Source organism: Sander lucioperca, chromosome 8, assembly GCF_008315115.2.
Source record: "Sander lucioperca isolate FBNREF2018 chromosome 8, SLUC_FBN_1.2, whole genome shotgun sequence".
Lineage (NCBI taxonomy): Eukaryota > Metazoa > Chordata > Actinopteri > Perciformes > Percidae > Sander > Sander lucioperca.
The window spans coordinates 1,015,687-1,035,281 of record NC_050180.1 but is presented as its reverse complement, the minus strand read 5'-3'; the positions used below and the strand labels follow the sequence as shown (position 1 = coordinate 1,035,281).

The 19,595-nt window shown below is 40.7% G+C and overlaps 1 protein-coding gene and 1 long non-coding RNA gene across 39 annotated transcripts in view; both read right to left on the bottom strand.

The window, feature by feature from the left end:
• Positions 1–19,595, bottom strand: part of clasp1a (cytoplasmic linker associated protein 1a) — a 105,619-nt gene that overhangs the window by 76,402 nt on the left and 9,622 nt on the right. The gene's annotated exons all lie outside the window — the stretch shown is intronic.
• LOC116035444 lies at positions 1,256–18,389 on the bottom strand. Its single transcript, XR_004101368.2, has 3 exons — positions 18,066–18,389; positions 11,783–11,784; positions 1,256–1,267 (listed from the first exon to the last, which is right to left on the bottom strand). It is a non-coding gene; the product is annotated as an uncharacterized LOC116035444 (long non-coding RNA).

Here is a 19,595-nt window from a genome sequence, read left to right as displayed (position 1 = left end):
TTGCATCTCTATGCATACCTTTACCATATTGTGGTATATGAAGGTATTAGAAATAAAATACCTAGTCAACTTACGATTATTTTCATTGTCGATTAATCTGTTGATTACTTTCTCGATTAGTTGTTTGGTCTCTAAAATGTCTCTCAAAATCCTACTCCTTGTTCTCCACTTCAGTTAATCACCATGTAGTAACCCTGCATTACAGAGCTCACAGAGAAGAGCTAGACTGTAATAAGTTTGAGACAAATAGAGAAAAAAATCCAAACTAATCATGAACAAAGACTTTATTGTAAGGGAGCGTTGTGACACTGGTGTGGAAACTTGCAGGAATCATGTGGACAGGGGAAGAGGTGCTGGGGGGGGGGGGGGATCTGTGAAGAAGATATTCTGTGATGACTGCTCACATTTCAGAAAGCATAGGGACCCTTGTACAGTGTATTGAAAATGTCACCTTAGGTTAACTGAATCACTGTGGTCGCTTTAATTCTGTTCTTCCGTTTTTTTCATTTTTTATCATCAGATGTATTCACATTTTACAAAAAATAGTGCTTGTGATGAGAAGGTTCCTGGTTCCGAGACAGTTGGGAAAGTGAATGACAAACGATTTGTGGTAGGGAGTGGTTGTCAGTGTGATTAACTTTTAATGTCCTAATGTCCAGTATCACACTGCCAGTAATATATGCTCAGTCACTTTTTTATGGTTAGACACTGCAGATACAAAAATAAAAGAAACATTCACAAAGAAAATGAGTGAATAAGTACAGTATTACTGCCACTCAATAGGTCACTAAGGTTTCAAGATTTTCTAACTAAATATTTACAACATCCGTTAGCAAAAGCTACTAAATCAAGCCAGCAATATTAGGGTTACTGCAGTATGTGTGTTGTCCTGGAAGAAGAACCATACAAAAGGAGCAGGAAGTCAGAGATCTAGAGTCTAGAGATTTTAAACATGGTCATATCAAATAGAATGGGTTCTCTCTATTTCCCCAAAAAATCCCACTCATCCGTATCACTTTTCCTTGTGTCTGAGGGCACCGGTGCATCAAGTAGGAGCAGGCATACTGTATCAGGAGCACAAGTGTTCATGGTAACTCCATTGCTCTCTTATTATCCACTCATCAGCCAATTGTATTAAACATTAATGCAGGTATAAAATGATCCAGGTCAAACCAACAGATCTGTGTTGTTTAGGTGTGATAGATGCAATTTGGAGCAAATGTTGAAATAAAGACCTTGATTTACCTACATGCATATTGTTTCCTGTCTCCACATGTAATCATGTAAGGCTGCATCAAAGTGCATTTCACAGCATAACACAGAAGGACTTGTAATTGACATATAGCATCATAATTACAAGTCACAGAGATTCATGCTAATTCCCCATGTATGTTAGATTTTAGGTTTACAATGCATACAGGGCTTTTTTGACAAAAGCAATCACTTTGGAAAACTAGCTGTCACTAGCTAACTGTACTGGCAATGTACATGCTGAGTAGTACAGCACAGGAATATGAAGACAACCAGGACATGTCTGTATTGTACAACACACTCTTTTGTCCATGACACAGCACTCTTCCATAATGCTCACTTTGGACCATGACAGAGCACATTAGCTGTACAATCCAGTCAGTGGCGCCCTTCCTCTGCTGACTCGGCAGAACAAATGGCCAAAACCGATAACAGGATATGGGTGTTAGAGCTCCAGTGGCCTGACATGGACAAGGACATGGACAAGAGCAGATCAAAGGGAAACTGACTGGGCAAAAAATACTCCTTAGAATTTCAAGAGTATAATCCCCGGATTATACCAAGTGTTGCAGGGTAGTTGTCTCATCACACATTCCTCTGAGGATGACATGTATACAGTTCCCAATAGGAGCACATGAACAGCAGCATGCAGCATCCTGGGGCAAGTCGGTGTCACTCACGCACACTTTACTGATGCACAAATATGCCACTTTCCTTTTACAGCTAGGACAAAAGAGATTAACATAACTTCTATGCAACTGGATCGTCCCAACTACTAGAGTCACTCACAAGCAGGAAAAGTGTCAAAAACAAGGGCCATGTTCAGACTGACAATAATGCTGCAATTCAAAAGGATCACTATGTACCTTTTTGTGTTTAATTTCATTGTATCACTGGTACCTTAAGCACTACCCCCCACCAACACCCATAACTCTGCACTTCTATCCAGAATTGAAGTAGACTGGACACTTTGCCCCTTTAATGACTCCACACTAATCGCATAGTTTATTATATACAGCAGGGAGAACAAGTATTTGATACACTGCCGATTTTGCAGGTTTTCCCACTTACAAAGCAAATGTAGTCTGTAAAAAGTCTGTACATTTTATCATAGGTACTCTTCAACTGTGAGAGACGGAATCTAAAACAAAAATCCAGAAAATCACATTGTATGATTTTTAAGTAATTAATTTGCATTTTATTGCATGACATAAGTATTTGATACATCAGAAAAGCAGAACTTAATAGTTGGTACAGAAACCTTTGTTTGCAATTACAGAGATCATACGTTTCCTGTAGTTCTTGACCAGGTTTGCACACACTGCAGCAGGGATTTTGGCCCACTCCTCCATACAGACCTTCTCCAGATCCTTCAGGTTTCGGGGCTGTCGCTGGGCAATACGGACTTTCAGCTCCCTCCAAAGATTTTCTATTGGGTTCAGGTCTGGAGACTGGCTAGGCTCCAGGACCTTGAGATGCTTCTTACGGAGCCACTCCTTAGTTGCCCTGGCTGTGTGTTTCGGGTCGTTGTCATGCTGGAAGACTCAGCCACGACCCATCTTCAATGCTCTTACTGAGGGAAGGAGGTTGTTGGCCAAGATCTTGCGATACATGGCCCCATCCATCCTCCCCTCAATACGGTGCAGTCGTCCTGTCACCTTTGCAGAAAAGCATCCCTAAAGAATGATGTTTCCACCTCCATGCTTCATGGTTGGGATGGTGTTTTTGGGGTTGTACTCATCCTTCTTCTTCCTCCAAACACGGCGAGTGGAGTTTAGACCAAAAAGCTCTATTTTTGTCTCATCAGACCACATGACCTTTTCCCATTCCTCCTCTGGATCATCCAGATGGTCATTGGCAAACTTCACACAGGCCTGGGCATGCGCTGGCTTGAGCAGGGGGACCTTGCGTGCGCTGCAGGATTTTAATCCATGACGGCGTAGTGTGTTACTAATGGTTTTCTCTTCAGCTCTCTTCAGGTCATTGACCAGGTCCTGCCGTGTAGTTCTGGGCTGATCCTTCACCTTCCTCATGATCATTGATGCCCCACGAGGTGAGATCTTGCATGGAGCCCCAGACCGAGGGAGATTGACCGTCATCTTGAACTTCTTCCATTTTCTAATAATTGTGCCATAACAGTTGTTGCCTTCTCACCAAGCTGCTTGCCTATTGTCCTGTAGCCCATCCCAGCCTTGTGCAGGTCTAAAATTTTATCCCTGATGTCCTTACACAGCTCTCTGGTCTTGGCCATTGTGGAGAGGTTGGAGTCTGTTTGATTGAGTGTGTGGACAGGTGTCTTTTATACAGGTAACGAGTTCAAACAGGTGCAGTTAATACAGGTAATGAGTGGAGAACAGGAGGGCTTCTTAAAAAAAAACTAACAGGTCTGTGAGAGCTGGAATTCTTACTGGTTGGTAGGTGATCAAATACTTATGTCATGCAATAAAATACAAATAAATTATTTAAAAATCATACAATGTGATTTTCTGGATTTTTTGTTTTAGATTCCATCTCTCACAGTTGAAGAGTACCTATGATAAAAATTACAGACCTCTACATGCTTTGTAATTAAGAAAACCTGCAAAATCGGCAGTGTATCAAATACTTGTTCTCCCCACTGTATCTATTATGTTTTTTTAACCAGAGCAATCTAATAGAAACAGTGTCATTGGGCTTTGTTTTTGTTTATATGTGTCTATGTTCAGGTAATGCGTTATTCCCCATATAGCTTTACTAAAAACTGCTAACAGCTTGCTGCTGTTGATTCATGCTGTCCTCTTGCTGATACTGGTAACATGCATCCATTAGAAGGTAGGCTTTTGTATACTGGTCCACAATCAAGTATTTCAGTTCAGTCTAGCAGGTAATAAGCAGATCACAGAGGTGAACTAGTCACTGTTCCTAAGGCTGGGTACCGAATTCAATACTTTAAGGAACCGACCGAATTGCCTCTAGAGTATCGAAAAATGCCTCGTTATTCAATACCCAATTTCAAGTAAGAGTAAGTCTGAGTAAGTCAATGAGCCAATAAGCATGCAGCGTGTTTCTACAAGCATCTAATAATGCTGGTGATTGACTGTCTAACGTTACACATCATAGAAACACGCAGGAAAAACTCTACGTTACACAGTAGTAGGAGCTGAAAAATAAATAAAAAGATTTGTGCCGTAATGTGTAATGTTGTAAAAAAAAATTATTTTATAAAATTAGTATAAAAAAAAGTATCGTATAGGAACCGGTATCGAAGTCACGGTACCGGTATGGAAAATCTTTGAACGACACCCAGCCCTACTGTTGTGTTAAGAGTTGACTGTCAACATCGCTGTTCAGGGAGAAGACAAGTCATTGTCACCTCTGGCAGGCAAGGACTGGCTGATGCACTACTGATGATGTAATCCTGTTGCCTGAGGAGAGGTTGCAGTGTATCTGCACGTGATTTGTTGCAACACAAGGGAGGTACTGTGTGTGACACGGTACAACAGAGGAAAGGAAATTGCAATGACAACATCAAAGTCTAGGCTGAGAGAGAGGTCACTGAAACAACACATTCTGGGGGACGGATGAAAAGAAATTGGAAGACAAGGCTAGGCGGATACAGACCTTTTCTCACATTAAAATTTACAGCAGTGGATGTTGGGGGTAAATCCATGTTGGACCACAGTTTGGCCTTAGATTTTAATCTAGTGCAGGTTGGATTCCATGAAGAAAAAGTAGTCAATGCAGAAAAAGCACCATTAAAAGCACTATCAGCAGTTAACCAAGTATTCCCAAAATATGAGCTGTGAGATTTACAATCTAGACAGAATGACACAGCACTGCTCAGGCAGCAAAAGAGCTGAGGGGTAAGAGAGTTCAACACAAAGACAGAGAGCAAGAGATGGAGAGAGCAAGCATGTCAGTTTTAGGGCTGGACCCAAATATTCGTTCGGTGGGTTGGTATTCAATTTGAAAATTTGACTTTCGAATATTCGTTTTTTTTTTTTTTTTTGCACAACCTGGCATCCCCCTCCAAACGGTTCGTGCTTGAATATGTTCGAAATATAATACTCTCTTTTACAATTTTCTTATATAGCCTAGCCATTTAATACCATGCCATTGATGGACAACCCAACCTCGTTATACTTAATAAATATATTTGCTTCTTCTTGGACTACTAAAGTGTTCCTGCAACGGGAGTATTCTCTGGCTAGAGCACAGAACAGCGCAGTTTGCATGGACAGAAGTGCATGCCTGAGCTTGTATTTTGGGTTAAGCTGCGTTGCTTTGACATTGTGGAAAATAAAATAATAGAAACAAAATGTATTATCCTTTTTACCCGTTATTATCAATCTAAATGAATCTACTGCGAAATATAGGAGACTTTGAGATATTACTGGGACATCACGTCACATGCCCCAGTTAAAACACCCAAGAGTTGAACGTCATTACCGTCATGATTCAGTGAAAAGAAGACAAAAATGCCGAAGACTTCATCTGTGTGGGAGAACTTTAAATTAAGTGAGGACAAGACAAAGGCAGAGTGTCAAATATGCAATTTGAAACCGGCCTACCACAACAGCACATCAAGCTGAGAAATCACCTGAGTTCTGTAAGTAGAACGAGCTGCTTTTATCCGCCATTTACACGCGATAAAAATGTGCACTTAATTTCCATGGAAAATAACGTCACTTGCGAATAGGCTACGGCAGTTAATGACGAACAGTAAAAACGTAGCCTACTGTAGCCCAGCCTAATAATAATTTGTCTATATAGGTACATCCCCAGGTATCGCGTTCGCAGCCATCATCACGTGTTTTATATCATTAGTGAAGTCTCCGTTCTCGGGGCATATAAGCTCTGCTCGCGTGAGGCGCGCCGCTTCCTGCTCGCGCTGTTTTGTAGTTTATTAAAAGTTTATTCATTCTGAACGCGTCTGGCCTGTCTATCTATATTGCACCAAATACGACACTACACTCCCTTGTGAAGTCGTTTGGATGAAAGGTTCTCAAAATAATCAAAATGCAAACAAACAGACAGACACATAGAGATTCCTGCCTTTATTAGAGATAATAATATGTTCAGCCCCCTCTCTCCGAAGCTTCGAATATTCTATGCTCATTACTACCGAAGCTTCGAAGCTCAAAAAATGGTATTCGGACCAGCCCTAGTCAGTTTATGTTGTTTCCTTCTGGGTCTGCCTGGATGTTTGCATTGATCACTTAAGAACATTTGTTTATTCTGATATATAAACACAATATCTTCATACTAATAACAATACATTAAATGTTACATTACATTAAACTGAGACAGAGTTTTGATGAGAACACAACACAAACTCAAACACTGATGCTCAGCTGATCAGTGCCTGCAGGTTCTTTTCCCAGGGAAAAAGGCTGGTATTCTCATAGCTGTAATGTGCTGTGACTCCTGAAGGGATTGGGAGTTGGTCCAAATAAGGAAGAAAAACTAATAGTAAGTGAATTACATGAGTATGTATGGCTTCAGGTGCGATCTCGCTCTCGATGTGACCTCACCTGATGTTATTTGGTTCAAGCCACGGTGAGAAAGGTAAGACTGTTGCATTTCTGCATTTCATTCCTCCTTGCAAGTGGGTGGCATGAGCACGTCATTTACATTTGTGTCACCTCCCGTATCACATATCTATACACACATATAGACTCTATAGACTCCCATCTATAAATGCTGCCTTTCTACATTACAAAAGAGACAGACTGTCAGCCATACATCCACCACAACAACTGCATCAGAGGATTTAGGCATCAGTCTAAAAAAAAGACTCAGGATATGATACTGCATTGCTTGTAATGGCCCCAGTGTGGCGCTGGTAAGATTGATTGGCCCCTCATTCACCTCTCAGTGTGCTGTAATGAGAGAGTGGACTGCCAGAGGCAGACAAACCCAGCCTAAACAGACTAGTGCTCCATCTCCTCTCTCCATATGTCAGACAGTCATGCTCATTGATTGCCAACCGATTGCTGCTGAATGGAATTACAAATTCAATTTACATCCACAGCGTTATAGGGAGACCAACAGGGAAAGTGTGCCTCACTTTTCAACCAGAATACTGATTTGATTACACATTTAAAAAATACACAGTTGTATAAAAAACTGCTGGAAAATAAAATCAGACATCTCGCGTGCCTCAAATGGCATTCACGGATCTGACGAGATGGGGGATTACAACACACATGGAACTGCTAGTTTAACTCAGAAAAAAGGGGGGGGAAATCCTTGAGTAGAGCAGATTAAATAAGAGAGCAGATTATGTCTATGAGGTTGAGGCCACCAAGGCTCCCACCACTGGATGGATTTTACTAGCAGTGATGGGGGTCGTGGTGGTGACACATAAAGGAATCTCTAAATATGCCAGGAAAGCAGAGAAGGATAACAAAGCAGGTGGGAGGCTTTTTAGGGTTAAAAATAGGTTGGGGTGTGGAGAAGTATAGAGAGTGAGAAAAGGAAAAGGAAAAGCAGAGAACTGTATGCGTGTGGGAAAGACTGCATGAGTGAGAAAAGCCACAGAGACAGATACTAATAAAAAAAAAAAGCATACACAGAAAGATAGAAGACAAGACCACACCACCAGAACAGAAAAAGTTCCAGTTGGTTTGGATCAAGGTGCTTTAACACTGGCGATACAAGCATCAGCAGGAGGTCCACCACTCCACTCTGTCTGTACTCCTCCTCCTCCTCCCTTTCCATCCATTGCTGTGTCATTTTCATCATGCTGCTGCTGCCACACACACACACACACACACACACACACACACACACACACACACACACACACACACACACACACACACACACACACACACACACACACACACACACACACACACACACACACACACACACACACACCAAAGGCAGGGATGTTCACTACATAGCTAACTGGCTATCACATCATTAGTTTAAAAGGGTGATTCTGCCATATAAGATCACACAATGTGTGGAATGAGTTGTGTGAGTTTGAGCCAAATGTATTTCCTGCCTAGAGTTTGCATGCTATCCCGGAGTGTGCATGGGCTTCTCTCTGAAGCTTGTGTTTCCTCCCCACAGTCCAGACACCTGCAGGTAAGGTCAATTTGAAACTCTGAATTACCTGTTGGGTGTCAGTTGCTTTGTTTTTATTTACAATCAACATATGATAGTGTTGTATGTTTAATTTGTTAAGTTTATATGATATGTTTTAGGTAGGTAATTAGTACAGTAGAAGTGTCTTGTCACCTGAAGGTGTATGACACTTGAATAAAAAAACATATTCATTCAGATATACTATATATATGTACTCTCTCAAAGCCTGCTGGGACAGGCTTCAGACCCAAGACCTGAAACATCTGAATGGCAATGGCTTGATTAAAACATTGATATTGCCAATACCTTCTATTTCACAGATTTACCCAAAAATGAGATTGAGTCAAAGGCGTTTCTCTGCAGTAAACTGAATTTACAGAAACTAAAATTGGTGGATACAATGTTGTGTTGACCCATTATGAATTTTGCTGCTTAACTCAATAACAGTACTCCGACTACAGCAAAAATCACATAAAGGACTAATTCCACCCACTAATCCCAGACTGAAACCATGTGCTCTCTAACACACTTAACACAAAGAGCACAGAGATACTGTTAGAATTAAAATACCAAATACCGTAATATTAATATAACAAAATAATTTTAAATTACTTTGCTTTCACCAGCTATACAACAAATAATTGTAATAGTCAGTGGTAAGTACGGGATACCAAACAGAATCATTAATTTGACTCGACTAGAACAGTCTAGTAAACCCTTAAATTGTATTACTTTTCCTTGACGATCTAGATTCATTTTACAAACAATAATAACAGTACATCACACAGCTCTACACAACCACAATCGCACAACAGCAAATCCTCCACAACACACAAAACGTGTGGCGGTGGCTGCTTCATTCATAACACACTGCATACACACACAGAAACTTCCTGACTTTGCACTTTACCCATAAAGCCTCACGCAACCACCCCCCGCCCCCCATACTTCTCCCTCACACACACGCACGTCTTTTGTGTTTTGCAAATCCACCAAATGTCATAGGAGGGGCAGAACACACAAGCTCTGCATCATCTTGAAGGCTTTCCTTCATTGGTACAGCAGAGCGTTGTGTTTTGCAGCTTTTCATCTGAGCTCTGCACAAATCTCTGCTCCCCAAGGGTTCAAAAAGTTAACATGGTTTAGGATTAACATTTAACGTGGGGCTGTGCCAAGGCTCCAAAGTCCCCTTCTAGCTGAAATGACTGCTTCACTCGGGAAATGGATGTTGAGGTTCACCAGTGCACCTGGGCTTACATTCTGAACACATACAGATAATGTGCGAAATCTGTTACTTCCAAAGATTTCCATTAACTTTGCCAGATCATCAGTTTACCGGTGAAGAGAATTAACTATACAACAGGAGAGATGTGCTTTTTGTATGAGTAAGAGTATATGTGTGTATTTGTTTGTGTGTACCCACACTTGGCTGTCCAAGGTTGATTACTCCAAAGCACGAGCTTTGACAAAGGTTACAGAGGCTATGGGTTAGCTATGGGTTTGCCACTGTCATTCAAACTTCAGACATACACACACTCTATTCCCACTGCCATAACATACTGATCCAGTAAACAAAAGAGATCAAGTAAGTCCATGAGGGAGAGACAGGCAAACACAGACAGAGACAGACAGGGTAGCCAGCCTCTGACCGAGCCAAACTACAGTTTCTCTACAATACAGGTTTAATGTCTTATCTGGATCATTTTTGCAGAGTAAAAACCAGGGCCTATTCCAATCTAGCAAATTGGTCTTCAGGTGACCAATCTGTGCCTAGTGACAGAGACCCAGCCAGCAGCCTGAGCTGGGCCAAACTTTAGTCAGTCTAATCGATTCTGAGTAGGGTCCCGTTCTATTGCCACAGGTTTTGCATCTGTGTGCCCACATGTCTAATATTGGAGTGGATCTGAGAAGTATGGAGCTAAAAGAGTTTTAATAAAGATAAATGCACACACTACATTCAAATATGCACACACAGGATACACAAATGCGCACAAAATTCACAAATACACACACAAAATTTAAAAAGCACAGAAGATTCACAAATGCATACAAAAATCATAAATGCACACAAAATTCATAAATGCACACACTATTCAGAAATGCAAACAAAATTTACAAATGCACACAAGATTCAGAAATGCACAGCACAAGATTCATAAATGTATTTCTGATGCACACACAAATATATCTTGATTTACAAACTGCTTGCGGTCTATGAACTTCACTGCATTTGTATGTGAATTTTGAGACTGCCCTGACTTGGCTCGACACACAAATGCCTTTTTTTAAACAGGGAATGATCTGCAACCAATCAGATATCTCCCTTGTTTTAGCCAATCACAAGAACGCACCCCATGTGGGGGATTGTTTACTTATAAGCCAATCACATGAACGCGTTCACACAGCGCTATATGAATGTGGTGCGGGCGCGGGATAGCGCGGTGCAGTTCAGTCAAGCCCCCAGGAAGAGCGGCAAGTCTAAAAGCCACCATGGGCTTAGCGGATAACGGTGGTACTGCACCCCATGGCCCAGAAAGACTTTTCACATAGACTTTGCATGGCGAAAGAACCATTGTATATATACGTATATTTCAGCGGATAATTTGTTTCTGGGTATATCAACTTACCAGCCCGAACACTGAAAGGGTCCTTGTTTAAAACGTCACGTTTTTAACATTTTTAACATTCACTAGAAGCAAATCCAGAATTATTAAATTTGGCATGATGAACGCGCATAGTGGACGCGAGCAGAGCCGCGGGACTGCGCCTGGCCGCTCACATGACTGTTCTCCCGAGCTCATGTAGCTAGCTAGCTGTAATAATGGATATAGCTAATGGTTGTAATTCACCATGTGTTCTATTAATACGTCCATGGTATTATCAAAGAATTTCTAATATGGGAAGAAGTTCCACTCTTTCGTTACTTCCGGCTTCTGAACTGGTTGCAGTTCCACCAGAGTTCCATATAGGGGGCGCTCACAGGCCAGTGCAGAATGAATGGGACTCTATGGAGCTATACCCCTCAAAATCCACTTTTCTGAGGATATCATTTTTTGTCTAGTAATTTGAATGTTGCATTTGAAAGGGGAGGCTAAGAAAATACACACTGCTGGGTGTTAGATTTTTTAAAGTGGCTTTTTTGTTCTAAAAAGCCTTTTAAAATGTCGATGACGTCATACACATATACGGCCAGAGATTCTGCTTTACGGCAAGCTCTGAGTCACTTCCTTTTTTCTCTCGAGGCATCGACAACACAGCTGACAGGTCAGACTCTCCCTGTTAATACACGTGCTAGAAAGAGGTTTGCTAATGTTTTAAAGACCACGCCGAAATATTCACTCTGACATTCTGGTTCTGCTTCGGATGCCATCAAGCGGGATCTCCGATCGTAATCAGTCCTTCACTGACCAATCAGCATTCATTAGCAGAATGCTAGCGTGTTATGGGCAACAACGACTCAACCTGTAACAAATCGAAAGGGCATAAGTACTCATTCATTCAACTTTTGACCTATAATCCATGTTGAACTTGCAAAAACTACAATCAAATCTGAGATTTCTCAACAACAATCAGGCGAAAGAGACAAATTTAGCCGTCTAGCTCCATAGAGTCCCATTCATTTTGCACTGGACCGTGATCACCCCCAGTGGAACTCTGGTGGAACTGCAACCAAAGTAGGTACAATGGGGCTTAATAGGGAGTGGAACGGCTTTCCGTAGACGGGCTTTGGTATTATCTTATGAAGTTATGATACATCCGAGGGATGTATGTAGCTATGCTGTAAAGCCTGTTAGCTACGTGGATGTAACGCCATTAGCGTTTCCCAAACTGGCGGGCTATCGGCTAGCTAGCTAGTTGCTAACATCAGGGGTAGCTAGCATGGCTGTATTAAGATCTATATATAGCTAGCTATATGCCTACATAACGTTACTACAGACATAGTGATTACATGGCCTTGGTTCTCTGTTATGATACATCCGAGGGCTGTATGTATGAAGGTAAATATGGTGCAAAACGGGAGAGCTTGTAGAATACAATGTGAGAACTTGCAGAACAAAAAATCTGAACTTGTATGTTAAAATTTGCACTTGTAAAAATAAAATTTGCACTTGTAAAAAATATTCACACACATGTGATCTGAATTTGAAGCCATACAAAGAAAAAAAACATGAGAGCTTGTAAAAAAAATCTGAACTTGTAAGTTGAAATTTGCACTTGTAGAAAATGTTCACACACCTGTATTCTGAATGTGAAGTTACAGAAAAAATATTCACAAATGTGTAGATTGATATTTACATGAACACAATGACAGCTGCAAACTTATAATGCAACATTTACTCGTATACTTTTTTTTTTACTCTGGTTCATTTTCCATCACAACCACAACTCAGTGATTACAACCTCTCGAATCTGTCACTGCAACTTCACATATGTGCTCTCTCGCATCACAAAGTGGCCAATCTGCGCACCTCGACTTTCACAACACTCTTGACGATACATTTGGTGCAAAACTAATTTGTACCTGTGGACTTAGGCTGTGGAGCTCTGAGCTAACAGAACGGGAAAAGCCTTCTTATATACAGTCTATGGGAAAATCAGGGTTTCTATCGCCAGATGAGGGACAACTCTGTCTGGCTTATTTATGTAGCATGGAAACTTGGTGGAAGAGCATGCTAGCGTTAGCTAACTAGCAGCCAGCCCGCTTCTAAATAAATACCTTTTAATTATCTAAACACTTAACAGTCAAACTAAAACACTGGCAGTGAGCTCCACGGCCTGCAGCCGCAGACGGACTGTCATGATTGATCAACAATGAAACGGCGGGTTCATGAGTTCGCCACTTGTAAGAGACACGAGAGAGAAGCTCATGAACGAGCATGTTGCTACCGGTTGCTACGACAACACAAACAAATTGTTGTCTTAACACATCCATGACTCCACCGCGCTAGCCCGCACCGCATGTGATTATAAGTAAACAATCCCCCACGTAGGGTGCGTTCTTGTGATTGGCTAAAACTAGGGAGATATCTGATTGGTTGCAGATCATTCCCTGTTCAAAAAAAGGCATTTGTGTGTCGAGCCAAGTCAGGGCAGTAAAGCAGTGAAGTTCACAGAATGCAAGCAGTTTGTAAATCAAGATATATTTGTGTGTGCATCAGAAATACATTTCTGAATCTTGTCCTGTGCATTTCTGAATCTTGTGTGCATTTGTAAATGTTGTTTGCATTTCTGAATTGTGTGTGCATTTATGAATTGTGTGTGTATTTCTGAATTTTGTATGCATTTGTGAATCTTCTGTGCTTTTTAAATTTTGTGTGTATTTGTTAATTTTGTGCGCATTTGTGTATCCTGTGTGTGTATTTATGAATCATGTGTGTGCATGTATGAATCCTGTGTGTGCATATGTGAATGTAGTGTGTGCATTTATCTTTATTGAGACTCTTTTAGCTCCATAGAGAAGACTTGCTGTCCGCTGGTGTGTTACAATCATCAGAGGATAGAAGCATGTCCGAGGCCAGACGGAGAGTGTGAAGTGTGCAGGAAAAATGACATATCTTGCTGCTCATTTTTATCAACACTGCTCATTAATTGGCAGTACATCATGCTGCTGCAAATGTTACTGGTCTCCCTCTATTTGAGTCTGATCAGGCTGACTACATTTTGGTTGAATCTAAATATTATTTGACTGATTTTGATTTTGGTCTTCAGGTCTTATTTTTTTGTGTATTTTGTGGATGTCACTTTCTGGTAGTTTTTCCAGTTTCAGATTGAAAACCCACAAACATGAAGTAAATAAATTGTACAAAATTACAGATACCTGTACATTTTTGCATTTATGTAGAGATGTCAAAGGCCAATCCAGGCATATTTTAAACGGATTCTATCGGCTAAAATGAAGCAGGTCGTATTGCGATCCTTTCTTTACACTACTCAACTGTCCACCTCAGCATGCTATTGTTGCAGCGCTGCTCTCCTCTACAACAACCAGTCTCTACACTCTACAGTGTGAGAATTTTGCTGCATGTTAGAGCGAAAATGATTTGGGTGCACCGGTGACTGACCCTCTTCTTCTGACACATGGGTTAGCAAAATTATCAATTATCATTAGCAAAGAACAGTGTGAAAACATTCAGCTTGCAGCTTCTCAGTTTGCCCCGCACTGACCGCCACTTTCACCGGCTCAAGTGACAAATGTTACCGGGGGCAGGTTATATCAGCTATCACTAATTAACATTAATCCTGTCAGTGACTTGATGACAGTCCAATATGAAATTCTGTTGTCTGGTTAAAGTTCTCTCTGCCATCCAGTGTCTGTATTTGTCAAAGAGAGAGATAGAGGGTGAGAGGGCAAGGGGGGCTAAAGTGAACCTTTTACTATAATGACGTAAAGTAATATGAAGTTAAATATTCTGATATTAATCTTAATACTACAGCTACATTACTTCTACTCGCCAACTCACATTTAGCAGTCTTGTACTGTATACTTACTAAAGCCAACCGAGGTAAGCACTTAAAATGGGTCTCTTGCCTTAATAGGCCACATTATTTGCTGTACAATATCCTGTTGAGACATTATAGTACCCTGCAGAGCAATAGAAACAGCATTTTAACTTTGAAGTGATGTCATTGAGCGCAGCTCTCCCTCGGGCATGAAGCTTCCTGAGTGTTTGAGTACCATACAACTAATCATCTGTCCAGTCTTTGTTGATGACAGCTGGTCAGTCCTCCCTACAGCCGCAGGCTACAGCCTGACACAAACAAAAGCCTCGGACTTTCCTCGCCATTCTCATTTTTTGCCCAGTGTTTTTCCCCAAAAGCAAATTCTGCCACACCGCACTGTCCCACCGTGATTCAGTTACAAAATCCTGAAGTGAGTACCAAGTATCACATGAAACTCATCCCTACAGTTTGACTGAGATTTGTTTATGTTAAAGAAAGACAAGCCTTTGGTCCTGCAATAGGGCCACTCAGTCTGCAGTACTACTACTTAGGGCTGGACGATTTTGGCTAAAATCATAATCACGATTAATCGAACAAGTTACCTCGATTACGATTATTGAACGCTTATTTAAAAAAAAAAAAAATCTTTTCTTATACTTTAAATATGTTCACAGTTATTTTTGTAATGAAAGAGTGCATAATCCTATCTTTGTGATTCTAAAATAAGGAAACAACACACAGATAGCAATTAATGCTTATTTATTAAATATTTCAAACAACTGAACTGAAATCTACAACAGTAAATTTTACAATGAAATAAAAACGTCTTATAAAAAAGTAATTTAAGTTTTAATGTAAAAAAAAAAAAGTTCCCTAAGGGACCGTTCAGTATTTATGGAATGGACCACTGGAGGAAAATAGGGGAGGGTCATGTCTTTTTATTTTTTGTTGAGGGGAGGGTGGTCACCCAACTTTTTTATTCATGAAAAGAGCAAAATTTCAAAGTGGCTTGTTTGGTGCATATTTATCCATGTAGCTCTCAGTCTCGGCCCCCTAGCAGATGGGTCTGACTGCATACGCGGAGTTTGCGGAGTTAAATAACGAACAGTCCCTAAAAATGTAGAAAATAAATAATAAATGTCCATCATAAGATTAACGGGAACCTGTGGTTAACTGTCTTTTCGGAGTTAAACTCCACAAGCGTGTCCTCGCTGGCCGTCACACACACACACACACACACACACACACACACACACACACACACACACACACACACACACACACACACACACACACACACACACACACACACACACACACACACACACACACACACAGCGCAGCAGGCAGAGGCGGGGTCTGTTCTGAGTATAATAAAGCCCCGTCTGTGTTGAGTAAATACATTACGTGAATTACTACGAGAATGGACGTGCATTTAATATAGGAAAAGTGTACAAGTATTAGCATCATTTGTTGTTGTTGTATGTGTCGCTAAGGTCTAGTGACGATGCTATAAAGACCGTTGCTGTGCTTGCGTCGCTCCCTTACCCCTCCTACCAGTCCCTGTGGCCACTTGGCCAGTGGGAATGCAAACGGAAAAAAGATTTTGGGGGAGAGTAGTTCTTATAACTGCTTAGAAGTGTACTTTTCCTCTAAAAGAAATAGTACTATCCGATCGGAAAGCATGCGACTATGGTCGCAGACTGGACGGGGCGGAGTCACGTGACTACACACGCGGCGGCCGTAATATGTTTTAAGGGGAAAGTACATTAACACACAGTGGCCGGCCGCGGAAATATTAATAGGATTAAAAGCCGAAATAACCGACTTATATAAAATTACGTCGGTTATAGGCTCTGAATTTCGGTTACGATTATTTTTCGATTAATCATCCAGCCCTACTACTACTTCTTAATATAATACAGTACATGATGTATGAAGTCACTGTTTTGATAAACACATCAAACACTGTATCTTAAACCTGTTAGTGTCAGAGACCACAAAACAGCTATTTGTGTCAAAGGAAGTGAGAAGAAAAACAGCCTATATGAAACCAAACAGTGAACAGAAATGAGAAGTAGAGAAAAAGCCTTCCATACCAGGAAATAAACCAAGGGACCGACCATTCAATGGCTCCCGAAAGACAGCGCCAGCCCTCTACCCTGAATCTGAGAAACACCGGCACATTTCACAAACACTTTTTTCCATTACATGGTACCTGCTCGACTCTACTCGTATTTTTTGGTTTTCCATTATAAAAAAAAGTCCCTGGTTCCTGCCAACAGGTACATTTTTTAGTATCACCTCCGTCGAGGTTCCAAGCGAGCTGAGGCGATACCAAAAGGTAACGTGAAAACCTGCAGACTACTGATTGGTCAGAGAGAATCGTCACTAATCACTGCGTCATCATTGCTAGCGACAAACGGGGGTGTCCTGAACAAACCCCCCATTTTTAAATAGTTTAGCCAGCTGTGTTTTTTTGCTGCCTCCAGCTTCTTTTGAAACAAAATGTGTCTTCTGGCAAACATGCCGAGAATCAAAAACAACACATTTTCGACATTCTGTGTGTGTGTCGCGTTAGGTCGCGGCAGTTTCTTGCGGCGGTGCTATGACGACCAGCCACGCTTGCCTCACGCATGAGGCAGTACTAAATCTGCAACGGAAAAAGGAGGACGGGGCACCGTGGCCGAGTCGAGCCGAGCTGAGCCGAGCAGAGCTGGTACTAGCAGTAGGTAAGCGCCATTACAGTTGAGCTGACTGATACTCCAGTAGAAGCTCAACATAGTGCTGGAGATGGTCATGCTAGGTTCCTAAGGCATCTGTGGATCTGATATCAAGACAGAAACTAAACAGTTAAAAGAGTTATCAAGCAGAAGTTATCAAGCAGAAGTCATGTATAGTTGGTGAGCACGACCAGAAGGTAAAAACACAAGTCTACATTTTTCATTTGTTTTGAGCGCTTCAATGGCGCAGACATCCATTTCTGTCAGTATCATATAGAAAGGCAAAGTCCCTCCCCTTCCTGTGGACCCAATGGGATCTTATTTCGTATAAAAATATTTACAGTAGTGAACGGGGAGAGACAAATAATATTTTGATCTTGAATATTTTGAATTGAGCCATGAATTACACATACAGTATGATGTTTGTCAGTTTAAAATATAATTTTGCAAGTGAAGAAAGTTTGTCAGTTTGTCGTAGGTTTGTAATAGTAGATAGATACTTTATTGATCCCCAAGGGGAAATTCAAGGTCCCAGTAGCTTAAGACATCACACACAACATTCACATACATCACTGTGACGCATGGCTGCCGTCACGGTAGCGATACGCTACCTATTTTATCTCTCAAAGACTGAGTGTAAATGTTGCCTCTATATGTTTGTTTAGTGTGTTAATATGTTCTGTTAATTATCACACTGGTTTCAAATCATCTGTTAACCTAGCCATTCATCAAATTCCCTACATTTATCCCATAGCTTTCTTGTATATAGGCCTACACATTTAACATCTAATACTGCGGTGATTTATATGCTATAGCTACAACCATCAATACACCATTCTCTGATTGTTTAAAACCATACCATTTACTTTAGAGACATGACAAGTTAAAATATCCACGCAACACAAATGTCTTCTGGTAACTGTGTGTTTGTTGAGTAGAAAAGGTAACAGAGGGTAACAGGTAGACCTAATCTTTGTCTTACCAACATGTGCTCTCTTTCTTAAAGGAAAGTTTGCCGCGATCCTCGGGTTTAAATGGGTCTATGACTTCCGGGGTAACAGGAAGTTAACCGGAATTTTAAGTAATACATTTTTCAGCCATCAAGGTGTCTTGTGGCTTTGTCTAATTTGAATGTGAATCATATAAATGATATGCTGTAAATGTCTAGCTTCTTAGATATATTAATTTTGGCTGTATTTTGGCTGTATGGTGAACTGTCTATTCACCTGAGCCACCCCTGCATTGTATTGTATTGTTGGTATGTTCCAATTTTAGGGGCGGGGCTTCAGGCTATATAGAGTAGCAGTTGTATTTGCTCAGCTGGCGGAACACCTGAGGAGGTAGATGTAAGGCTGTTGGATGTCATCAGAGTAGTGACTTGATTTAAGGTCAATTAGCGAACAGTTGTATATTTATATTATGTGATTGTTTTGACTCCCAAGTCAATTTACTTTATTTTCTTGAAAGTATATATTTTTTTGCTTTCCATAATTTTGTTAATTTTTGTGTCACTATTTTGCCTCCGTGGCCTTATTTGGGAAAACAATAAAAATCCCATCTTGTCAACTTCATCTCCGACTCATCCCGAGTGTTTACATCTACTCATCAACATCTACCCTTTACAATCACAAACAGGATGATAAAAAAGCAAATCCACATGAATAGCATGCACAATAAAAAAAAAAAAGAAAATCCACATGAATGTACTAAGGGATGTATAAGCATGAGACACTTGCAGTGATAGGGCAGGAACTGACACTGTGATTCAGTATGAGAGTGTGTGTCATGGTGGTAGTGCAAATAGGTCCAACAGTGCAAACATTAAATCTATAGACCAGCATTAAATATGCTAGAATAAATATAGAAAAATAGAAATATAAGAGAATAATGTAAACATAGTAATATAAAACTATAGCAGTGCAAGGATAAACTTTAAAGGGATATTTCACCATTGGAAAGATGAATATATCTTTAAATTGGGTCACTTATGTAGTAGAAATGTGATTTTTTGGTGGCTTCTAGGCCGAGAAAAGCCAGAAAATGTGTTTCTGGCTCATGTGGATGAAAGACACCAAATCCCAGAATGCACTTGCTTCGCTGCTT